A 12,395-nucleotide genomic window follows, 5' to 3' on the forward strand; every position below is an offset into this window, starting at 1 on the left:
GCCAAAGTTCTCGCATCTTCAGTCTTGATCGGCCATGTCTCGCAAGCACACAGAAGTACTGCTCGAACAGTTGCACCATAGATTCTGACTTTTGTTTTGGTTGAGATCTCCCGTCTGGTCCATAATGCTTTTTTCAGACTAGTAAACACTCCCCAGGCTTTTGCTATGCGGGCAGAGATAGCCCTTTCAGCTCCGCCATATGGTGTTATGATAGAGCCAAGATACTTGAATTCCTCAACGCTTTCTATTGGCTCACCGTCGAGGGTAACTTGGCAAGGAGCAGGTTGGTTGAGAGCCAATACTTTAGTCTTTGCGGCGCTGATGGCCAGTCCGATGCGCTTTGAGACCTCATAGGTATCGTCGATCATGCCTTGTAAGCTGTCGGCGGTAGTTTCCAGCTCAGCAACGTCGTCTGCGAAGTCCAGATCTGTCAGGGGCTGGAAGAAACCAGCTATTTGTCCGAAGACTATTCCGCTGTGGTTTTTCATTGCATTATACATGATCCAGTCTATTGCGTAGTTGAATAATATAGGCGAAAGGGGGCATCCCTGCTTTACCCCAAACGCCACTGGAAACTTAGGGGTGTCATTGCCGGAGACACGGACGCAAGTCTCAGTGTCCTTATACGCACTTCAGAGTATCTCAATGATATCCTGTGGCGCACCGTCTTCAGCCATAATTCTTCATAGCTCCTCTGTGATGAGAGAGTCGAAGGCAGCTGCAAAGTCAATAAAGGTGATGAGAAGGTGTAGATGAAACCTGCTGAACTGATGAAGGATGAGACGAATCGTCAATATCTGTTCTCGACAGCCTCTGCCTGGTCTGAAGCCTGCTTGTTCAGGACAGGTTAACTTGTCTCGTGCGTCTTTAAATCGATTCAAAAGAATGACGCAGAAGATCTTCATGGCATGGCGATCATGGAGATACCTCTATAGTTTCCGCAAATGGCCTTATCTCCTTTTTTGTATAGCAGAACGAGGACTGAAACTTTCCTGTTTTTTGGGAAGGTCTTCGTCGTCCACACCTGGACAAACAGGTCGGTTAGGTGGCATTTTTAGAGTTGGTGAGGCCTTGAACATTTCAGAAGGGATCCCATCCTCTCCATAAGTTTTTTTGTTTTTCATACACTTCAGCGCTTTTGCATGTCCGCAATACTTGGCGAATCAAGGTTTACTGCGTAGGGCTCTCTAGCAGCACTCGAGAAGGCAGGTAGATCGCACGGGACAGGGTTCAGTAGCTCAGAAAAATGCTCTCGCCAGCGTTCCATGCGTCCTTCTTCTGTTCGGATGAGTTCTCCGGACTTATCTTTCAGTGTGTCAACCGTTACAGGAGCTTTTCCAGTCGCGTCTTTCAGTAGTTTTAAAAATTTACTGCTGTTGTGGCGCCTGGACGCTTGTTCCAACACATTAGCCAGATTCGACCAGTACTGTTTTATGTCCCGTTTCAGTGACTGTTTAACTGCTTTGCAGGCTACTTTTAAGGGTTCTTTTGCACCTCCCACTAGGAGTCGCTTCTTCTTAACTAGTTATATGGAGTGGTCAGAGATCCAGACTCGCGGTTTTCGTTTTGTTTGGTCAAGCACCACCTCAGCTACGTCCTATGTCACAATTTTGTATCTGCGCCCATTCTTCATCGACGAGTGAGAGACGATTCAAGACATCAAACCGGTTGCTTAGCTTTAACTCGAAGTCGGCTTTGATTTCCGGGCATCTTAGTTTCGAAACATCGAAGTGCTTCCCTGCCTTCCGTCGCTTATGCCTACTAAGGCGGTGACGGACTTTGCTAGTGAGGAGATAGTGGTCGGATCCATTTAAAGATCCTGTGTTTGCTCCTCTGTATACCCGGGCATCTGTGCAGGAGCTCCTCTATCTTCTGCTGACTAAGATGTGGTCGATCTGGGCTGTTGTTACACCGTCGTTCGAACGCCATGTAACGAGGTGGCGTCTTTTGTGCTCAAAGAGAGTGTTTGTGATGCATAGGTTGTTGTATCTGGCTAGCTGTAAGAGCCTTTCTCCATTGATGCATCTGTCACCAATGGTGTGGCGGCCAATAGCTGCTGCTGTGTCGGGGTCTACTCTGCCAAGCCGGGCGTTCTAGTCTCCAGCTACAAAGAGTATGTCACGCCTTGGTGTCTTGTCGATGATTCTTTGTAGGTCATAATAAAAGGCATCTCTGACCGCGTCACTACTATCCCTTATCGGAGCGTACACGGCGATTATGTTTATGTGGCCTCTCAGTCTGATCATGGTGATCCTTGGTGACACTGGCTCCCAAGAGGTGACGCATGATGCAGTAGGACCGTCTATTAGGAACCCAACTCCTTGCTGACGGAACCATCATTGGGACCCGAGTTATAGAAGTGGAATGAGTCAGATTCGGAAACGGTCAACTTTTTGGGCAGAACATCATTCAATCTCATTTCTGACAGACAACAAACGTTGATTTTATACTTCTGCAGCTACCTCGCAAGGAACAGTAGTGTGGATTCCAGCTTTCAGCGGCGAACATTCCGCGCGCCAATATTCAGATGTTTTCTTGATCGGGCGGCTTGCATACTTGTCGGGCCAGGCACCACCCTGACCTGGTCCGCGTTGGCTACCGCGAACGCCGTAATAGTAGTATCTCTCTGCATTTGATCTTCTATATCCATAGGTGTTTCATAGGAATTGACTTGACCAAAGGCTCCCCAGACCCTTGGCGTCCCGTTGCGTTAGCCATTCTATTTGTCGGGCTAGGCTCCTAATTGAATGTTACACCACTCCACCGCTGTGAGGTACAACTTAGGGCTCTCCTCCCGGCTCGCCAGGGACGGGGGCGTGAATCCTCGCTCCGAGGCCCCAACCATAGCTTGGGAGCACTCGTGCTTATCAGGCCCTGATTCCCACCTAGGAGGTCGGGAGGTTGGAGTGGCTCCCGGAGGTCGGAAGTAGTAATAATGTAAGGGGAAAAAATACGGCATTGGACGTGGCAATCCTTACCAGCAGTGCTGATCTTCATCGTCAGGGATACTAGGGGGATAAAAAAATACAATATAAGCAACAAACAAAAAAAAAGATCAATCGCCAAGCAACATATAAGATTAAACAGAAACCATACCGGAGGCCTGGGAATCAAAGCGCAAAGAAGACAACCATATGTCATGAAATAAAAACTCAGGGGGATATCAAATCAACAGAGGAAAAAATAAAACAAAACCTATTCTGTTTTATTCTTAACTAAATACTACAACTAATGCTAACAACTCACTGCAGCACCAGGCCGCCTGAGGCCAATATAACTAAGCATGCCCCTCCTCCATCACAATCCATCCAAGGCTTTCCTCTTTACATCTTGCCAGGAAGTTCCCATTTCTCTTAAACCTTTCTTTACGACATCCTCCCAACTTAGCTGCGGGCAACCTGCTTTCCATTTAGCCCAAGACGGTTTACTGAAAAGGACGATCTAGGGTAATCTTTTTTTATCCGCAGAACATACCCTAGCCATCTTAAGCTTTCTTTCACCAATGCCCTAGAAAGCGGGACTGAACAACACTTTTTGCACAATCTACTGTTTAAAGTACGGGCAGTTAGCCGGATACCCAAAACAAGTCGTATGTAGTTTCTCTGGAAAATAACTTGCAAATCTTTGTACGTTTTTCGGAGTGCCAATACTTCAGAACCTTATTTGACCACTGTCATTATTATTATTCATTCATTGCCCGTCCAAGAAAAGGTAAAATAGACAGAGTAATCGCTAAAGATAACAAAAAGAAAAAAGACATTACATATATTGCATTTATATGAACAAACTATTGCGAACATATTGATGACCATGGATGATGAAAAACTGTTTTGAAACGGGATAGAGATTTATTAATACTAATATTTTGGTCTGCAAGCTTATACAAATGGATAATTGTATGGTTTCTTGTCCAAGGACGCAAATTTACAAGATACTTAGCAAATCTAAAGAAGATTGATCGTAGGTGCTTTTTATCTGTAGCTGTAAAAATTTCCAGAAAGGAGTAATAAAAAGCAGATTTGAAAGGGCTATGGCGTTGTAGATGAATGCTAGAAGGTAATGATTCAAGCGTAGTTTACTTTTTACGATTCCAGAGTAAGAAATATTAAATTTACGCTCAACGTAAGATATGAGTAAATGACGTGTGTGGCTGATAGATGCGCCGACTGGAAGGCCCAGGTAGATTATATTGTCTGCGGGTTTGATAAGAGAACCGTCCAGATTTAGTAGAGAAGTAGAGGGATTTCGCTAACTGAAAAGGACAACTTCAGTTTTCTCAGGATTAAAAGACAGTCCGATTTTGAATATTCGTCTTTGAGGATTTTGAAGTTCTCCTCAATGCGCTAGATCGTACGGCTGAGATTCCAGATGTCATCAGCATAACAAATAAGATACATATCGATTCCCCTAAGAATACAAGAAGGAGGACATTTTGCCTGAGTGTCCAGGACACTAATATTGAACAGGGTTGGGGAGGTGATAGCTCCCTGTCTAGCCCCTTTCTTTACGGGGATAGGGTACTGAGGAATCACAAGCACAGTCAAGGGACTCAATGAGTTTGGCCTCACACGACAATTAATACAATTGCATTGGGATTGATGTAAAGGGCGACTGCAGGGTTAAACGGGATGGGAGTTTTCAACGCACTCTAAGATTCCTATATAAATCTCTGAGAACACAGGAAACTGATGGGTTGACGCCTCGCTTTACCATATAAATAAGCACGGATGAATGAATTAAGGAATCGAACACACGTTTAACATCACGTCCAACGAGGATCAGACTTTCTCCCGGAGATTCAGCGTTGGCGAGGGCAGTAAAAACTGCTGTAAGAACATGAAAACAGCCAGGATTGGTCTGAAAACTGAACTGATTTGGGAAAACGTAACATTTCAGTCTTAGCTCATCAATAAAAAGCAGCTCGAAAAGCTTATAGAACGTAGTAGAGACGGTGATGGGACGGAAGGACGAACATTCCGAGTCACATTTCCTTTTTTGGGAATTGGAGTCAGATCACCGAGGCAGAACGAGGAAGGAACAGTACCTGCATTAAATATCATTTGTATGAGAAGGCTGAGGTGACGCACCAGTAAATAACTTCAGTTAATGATCTGTAGAGTACTCACTTTCTCTATCCCACAAGACGCTTTTTTTTAGTCGAGATATGGCTTTTTTGACAGGTCACAAGTAACAACAAAATCACGGTCAGAAGATTCATCAATGACGTTGTAAACCTCGTCAAAAAATTGTGACTCTAATACAGGACCAGGCTCAGAAAAATAGGATACCCATTCGGACAAATGAATGTCGTTTGGGTCTGGCAAATTAGAGGAGACAGTACGAGGTAATAGCTTCCACAGTAGATCCGGGGAATTCTTGCCCTTCTCGGAATAAAGTGTTTGCACAAAAACTTATCCCGGTCTCAAGCTTCAAACAGCATTAGATTTCCTGACCACCCAGGAACTTGGGTGCCAATACGGATTTTTTAAGAGGAACTGCCCTTTCTCTAGCGCACAAAAGCGCATCACATATTTCTACAGAATAGATGTCAAGAGTTAATTTAACTTCTTTGACGTCTTTAATGGAAGACTTTTGCAGAAGATGAAATGAAACCCGGATCTTGTTGAGGATGCTATAAGAAGTTTCAATATACTGAGATGTGTCAATTTTTTTTCAATCGCGAAAAGTATGAAACTTATTTCGGTGAACAATATGAGCCTGTAACACTGGAATCTGAGAAGCTTCTCGTTTATAGCTAGAAGTAATAGGAAAGTGACCTGAAACTCGAAATTTAGAAAACACCTCTACATAAAGTATATCAAGATTATATGACACAACGTGGTCTAGGTTAGATGTGCAAGAGGAAGTGTAAGTAAACCTAGTGGATTTCTCTTGAACTTTAAAATCATCACCAAATATTCCATATAGTAAAGAAGCACGGATAGAAGCTGAAGACAAACTGCAATTTAAATCACAATTAAAATTATCTACGATCAAACACGGGATTTTCAGTTTAAGGACATCACGAAAGCACGAGCTAAGTTTACTAACTGCTAATGCAAAATCTCTCTCCGAGTCTTCATCTTTGTAATCTGTGGGTAAATACACATTTATTAGTGCCACTCACCGACTCGCACAGCTAGAAAACTATCACTAGAAAAGAACACACTAGGATTAATAGTCGATGCTACAATAATAGCAATACCACCAGAAGCTCTGCTTTTAGAACCACTACGCTTATCTGGGACTGAAAAAGATTGAAAGTTAGCACTAATGTCCAAGTAAACCAAGACTGTGTTTAGTCAGGGAATGTTCCTGTAAACACAAAATATCATGATTATGAAGCATATTCTCAAGAATAGGTCTTTTGTTAATAAGACCACCAATAATGTTCCAAGATAGAAAGTTAATATCCATTTATCTACTTAGCTGCCCGTTTATCGGTATGAGTGTTTCCAGGGCATTTGATACTGTAACAGGTGTGACCAGACACTTTACATATAATGCAGAACGCGTTCAAAACACATGGATCGTCCCTGGTGAAAGAGTGCTCCATGGAACCACAGTGAGAGCACAGTTCTGCTTTCTTACAATCAGCAGCAATACGACCTTGTTGATGACACCTCAAACACCACTTTGTAAGGAAGATAAATTCCTGGCCAACTAGATTCTCATAGACCACCTTCAAATAATTTTTCAAAAACAAATCTAGATCACTCTGCAGTTCAAAGTAAATCTTGTAGACACGCGACTTGCCACACTGCAAAACTTTGACGCATTTTCGAATAAATTTCTCTTGATCTTTTTCGTTCATTTCTGTCGGTACGCCTTTTATTACACCCATGAATGCGGAAGATTTGGCTAAGGCTCAAAGGCCAGGTTTGGAGTTTTTAATCTGGTCAGCAATTGAGGAGACAGCGGGTTTACTTTTTACGACAATTCTATATTCTGATGAGGAAAGTTTTCCTCCGAAATTTCATTTGCAGTTTAAGGGCATATTTTATCAATAAAATATTTCGTTGATAGTGCAGGTGAAAGATTGGACGGGCAATTTTTAGCTCAACAGCATAGGTAGGAGGCTTGGATTAGTCATATGGCGCAAGACGACTGAGCGGAAGGGGACCAGGCAGAGGTTGCCTTCACTGCGAGATATTATTTATTTAGCTCAGACAAACTGTCTATTTTACAGGAAAGTTCATTCATTCGACAGGTTAATGTTGCAGCGATCGTATCACCATTTGTTGTGATTTCACAAGGTGAGTATATCACAAGTTTTGGGATCTTGCGTTTTTCTTTTGATGTCGTAGAGAACCACATACAAATGTCAAGGACATTTTCATCGTCTTTTTGACATCTAATTAAACGTATTTCAGTTTCGAGCACCTGACTAATCGTATCATGACTGAGAAAGCTTGTCGACTTAGTAATTATCGTCTCCACTACGATACCATCGATCATAGATCGAGAAATAAAATTCAAAACTGTATTTAAAATAATCTTCGAGTCGTCCATTATTTCATAACTGTACTTACCGTGGTAATATTCAATAGATAAAAATCCACTCCAAATCAGTTCCAACGTCCGTCACTAATATAAATACAGTCAATCACCACAATCGGGTAATTACCACAAATTTCACATTCAAGTGACGTAACGGTAAGTCAGTAAGGAAAAAAAAATCATCGAAACCAGTTCTTAGTAATTATCGACTGATATTCTAATCTTGGTTCGCAGACTCAACTTCCTATTCTTTCAAAGTTTTTTCAACTGTGAAAAAAGACCCTGAGCTTCGGATATCCTACTTTTAACATCTTAACTGCTCCAACTGTCTTTATAATAATGCTACCAAGGTAAGCGAAGGCGTCCACTTGAATAAGTTTTTCTTTACCCAATGTCTCTATTTCAACCTCACTTAAACCTAGACTTGGCGACTTAGTCTTCTTATTATCAATTTTCAAACCTACTGTATCAAAGGGCTAGTGCCCTTTTTAATAGTCGAAAGTGATAGGAGGGCAACTAGCCTCCCCCCACGCCCATAATTCTCCCAAGCACATCCAATCAAAATTTTGATCTAGCCATTTTTTTCAGCGTAGTTGATTTCCGGATAGAACATATGTTTTTGAGGAGGATAATCCCCCACAACCCTCAGGGCAAGGGTTTTAAGTTATGCCCTGGGGACATATAAGGTTTTTATAGAAGGCGGTGTCGTAGAAACTACAAAACAGGCTCATTCGATTGGAAATTAAAGGGCTAGTGCACTTTTTAATAGTCGAAAGTGATTGGAGTGTAACTAGCCCCCATCCCCCCCACGCCCATCAATTCCCCAAACACATCCAATCAAAATTTTCAGATAGCCATTTTGTTCAGCGTAGTTGATTTCCAGATAGAAAATATAATTTTTTAGGAGAACAATCCCCCACAACCCTCAGGGCAAGTGTTTTACGTTATGCCCTGGAGCATATAAGGTTTTTATAGAAGGCGGTGTCGTAGAAACTTCAAAAAAGGCTCATTCGATTGGAAATTCCGAGGCCTAGTGCCCTTTGTAATAGTCGAAAGTGATTTGAGGGCAACTAACCCCCCTCTCACGTCCACCTTTTCCCCAAACATATCCAATCAAAATTTTAAGACAGCCATTTTATTAAACGTAGTTTTAAGTTCTGGAAATTAGGTCTTTGAGGATTACAACTCCCCCAAAGCCCTCAGGGCAAGGGTTATAATTTAAGGATTCTCTGAATCCTTAATATTATTTCTTATGGAAGGGATGCTCGTATAAACTATAGAGACAGCTCATTTGATTGAAAATTGAAAGTTCTTGTTCACTTTTTAAGAGTCAAAAGACATTGAAGAGCAACTAGCCCCTCTACCTCCTCCACGCCCTAAATGCATCAGATAAAAATTTTGAGATAGACATTTTGTTAAAATAGTTCAAAGTTCTGATAACAAAAAACTCCGGTGTCGAAACAGCCCACCAGGGCCCAGGGGTAGGCGTTGTAAGCTATGCCCTGGGGCATAACTTATTAAACGGGGTTTATAACTTATGGGAAGGGGTTTTGTATGGGAAGAACACATAGGAAATCTATTATAATTATCCAGTTATAAGGTTAAAATACATACTCTGTGATAGATGCAAAATTGTTTTGGCACACAAATTCCTATTAAGGTCAATTCCAAACAGTCGTGATCCCTTTGTGCCAGCAAGTGAAATGGTCTAAACCCCCTTATTGGAGCTATTTTTTAAATCCATTCATTGTTGTCAATCGCTGTCCACAAGTTACGCAAACTGTCTATTGTTCATATATAAGGTTTTTATCAAAGAGGTAATCGTATGACTTTGAAAAAAGCATCATTCCATTTAAATTGAAAGTTCTAGATCCGTTTTTTAAAGTCAAGAATAATCGGACAGTAAGAACCCCCCCCCCATGCCATAAAAACTTGAAATTTTTTGCAATCAAAAACGAACAAATATTAATTAAAAAAAAAACTTTCCGAAAAATAAGTTTTTCAAAGAAAAGTAAAGGCCATTTTAACCTTGAGCTCAGGAGATACAAATAACTTTTAAAATTAAAACTCAAAACGACCAGAAATTACTATTAAAGAATAAATGAAACCCAAAACGAACAGAAATTAAATAAACAATCATAGCAAAAAACATACAACAAGTAATAATATAAATGAATAAATGGATCTTAAAGCGAGTAATGCTTAGATTGAATATGAAAATCAAGCTTAAAACGAAAACAAATATTTTGCTAGTAAAGTATAAATGAAACTTAAAACGAACAGAAATTAAATAAACAATCAATGCGAACAAACATACAATATATATTAATGTATATGAATAAATAAATCTTAAAACGAGTGAAACTTAAATTGAATATGCAAATCAAGTTTGAATCCAATAAAAATAACTACAAACAAGAGTTTGGGTATCGTCTAACTGTAAAAGCCTAAAGCCTACTGCGTCATTGGCGCTTTACTGAAAACGAATTATATTACAAATGTTTTCTTTTGTACTTAATATTGAAAATAAATATTAAAATTACAGTAAAATTTTGAACTGATGAGCTTTTAGCAATTAATATCATTATGCATCAAATATTCAGTTTAAATTATTAGTTCTTTTCAAGATTGGTCAAGACAAATATAGTTTCACTACAAGCAAAATTTGGATACTGCCCCCTTCTTTAACTGTAAAAACCTAAAGCCTTCTGCGTCATTGGTGCTTCACTGAAAACAAATTACTCATATATTAAAAATTTATTCTTTTCCGGTTTTTACTGCATTGAAAACTAAAATGAAATTTAATATGAAAAAAAATCTTTAATTGATGTACCAGTCAACAACCAAGATCAATTTAGATTTAATTTTCAATTTGGTCTGGTTTATACTTTCCAAGACTATTCCAGACAGGTAAAGTTCTGCCATTTTTTTTAACTCTAGTAGAGTAGTACCTTCCATTTCTAGACCTTTACGTTCCTTCCTGTGCTATTCTGGGCCTTTATGTTCCTTGGCACCTTTCCAAGGCAGATTACCAGACTGGTTATTGCTATTGATATCAATCTCACATGGAATTATACAAGAACTTGTTTGGGGAGATTACGTCCCTTGGCACCTTTTCAGAGCATGTACTTATGGATACCTTTCCAAGCAACATGATTAAACAAGCTTTTACAATCGGAAATGTTTGATTGACATTTGCCAAAAGGGATAAGGAATTCGCAAATTGGACTCTATGAACGAAATTAATTAATGTTTGAACAATAGGAGTTTGATTGATTCTAATTAGTGATTGGATAATTTTTTAACAAGAAATCTCTGAATAAAATATTTTTGGAGGGATGGGAGAGAGTTTTGCTTGCCTTTCATTGGTACCTTTCCAAGCGAGCGGGGATTCCCCTCTAGTTCCAAAACATTGAAAAAAAGATAGAAGTATGATCGGGTATTCCCAACACAAGTTTATTTCAACTCCAAATTTTCCAACAAGACTGTTTTTTTTTTAGCCAACAACCGTTTTTTAGGTGCCAATCAGAGACATCGGAGAATGGAAAATGGAGAAAAAAAGGGTTAAACGAATTAACAGTTAAGGTAACCACGAAGAATCTGTTAATTAATACCTTATTTGTTATAAATTTCGAAAAATATCAATCTCTGAAAATGGTTAACGATGTTAAAATGGTCTTATGACTTCACTCAGCTCTACTTCTTCTTTGTGTTCTGTATAATACACAAGTGGCGTTTGAACAGTGTTGTCAGTTTAAAATAGGGTCCAACGTTATAGTATACTAAAAAGTTGATACTAAGAGAGATGTAGATGAAGAGAGATGTAGAACCGTAGAAATCCTTGTAAATCAAGTAGTAAGGTGTATGTGAGTACGAACCATCAAGGATCATAAGCACCAATGACCCTAACCAGCAGAGACATCAACCCTCCATAAGTCCCCAACCCCGAAACTCGAAGGGTGCCCCCTCCCTCCAAATTTTTGGCGCCCCTTTTTTTATTTTTTTTATTTTTTTTGGCAATTGACATTTTTTCTGATAACAAGTATCATTCATTACGATCCTAGCTTTCAAATGTGAAACTTAAGTCCATTTTTGGATCGAAAAATAAACTATTTCTGTAAAATCTGAGCTAATAAGGGTTTTTGACCGTAAACTCTAGTTTTTCGTAAGAAAATTATGGAAAATACAATTCTCTGGTTCAAATATGAAACTTAAGTCGTTTTTAGGGTCAAAAAATAAAACTATTTCTGTAAAATCTGAGTTAATAAGGGTTTTTGACCGTAAACTCTAGTTTTTTGTAAGAAAATTATAGAAAAATACAATTCTCTGATTCAAATGTGAATCTCAAGTCCATTGTTGGATCGAAAAAATAAATTATTTCTTTAAAATCTGAGCCAATAAGGGTTTTTGACCGTAAATTCTAGTTTTTTGTAAGAAAATTATGGAAAATACAATTCTCTGGTTCAAATGTGAATCTCAAGTCCCTTTTTGGATCGAAAAATAAAATATTTCTGTAGAATCTGAGCTAATAAGGGTTTTTAACCATAAACTCTAGTTTCCTGTAAGAAAATTATGGAAAATACAATTCTCTCGTTCAAATGTGAAACTTAGGTCCATTCTCTGGTTCAAATGTGAAACTTAAGTCCATTTATGGATCGAAAAATAAAACAATTTCCGTAAAATCTAAGCTAATAAGGGTTTTTGACCGTAAACTCTAATTTTTTTTAAAGAAAATTATGGAAAATACAATTTTCTGGTTCAAATGTGAAACTTAAGTCCCATTTTGGATCGAAAAATAAACTATTTCTGTAAAATCTGAGTTAATAAGGGTTTTTGACCGTAAACTATAGTTTTTTGTAAGAAATTTATTGGAAATACAATTCTCTGATTCAAAT

Source organism: Artemia sp. Qi Xiang Cuo, chromosome 2 (genome assembly GCF_049724085.1).
Source record: "Artemia sp. Qi Xiang Cuo chromosome 2, ASM4972408v1, whole genome shotgun sequence".
Lineage (NCBI taxonomy): Eukaryota > Metazoa > Arthropoda > Branchiopoda > Anostraca > Artemiidae > Artemia > Artemia sp. Qi Xiang Cuo.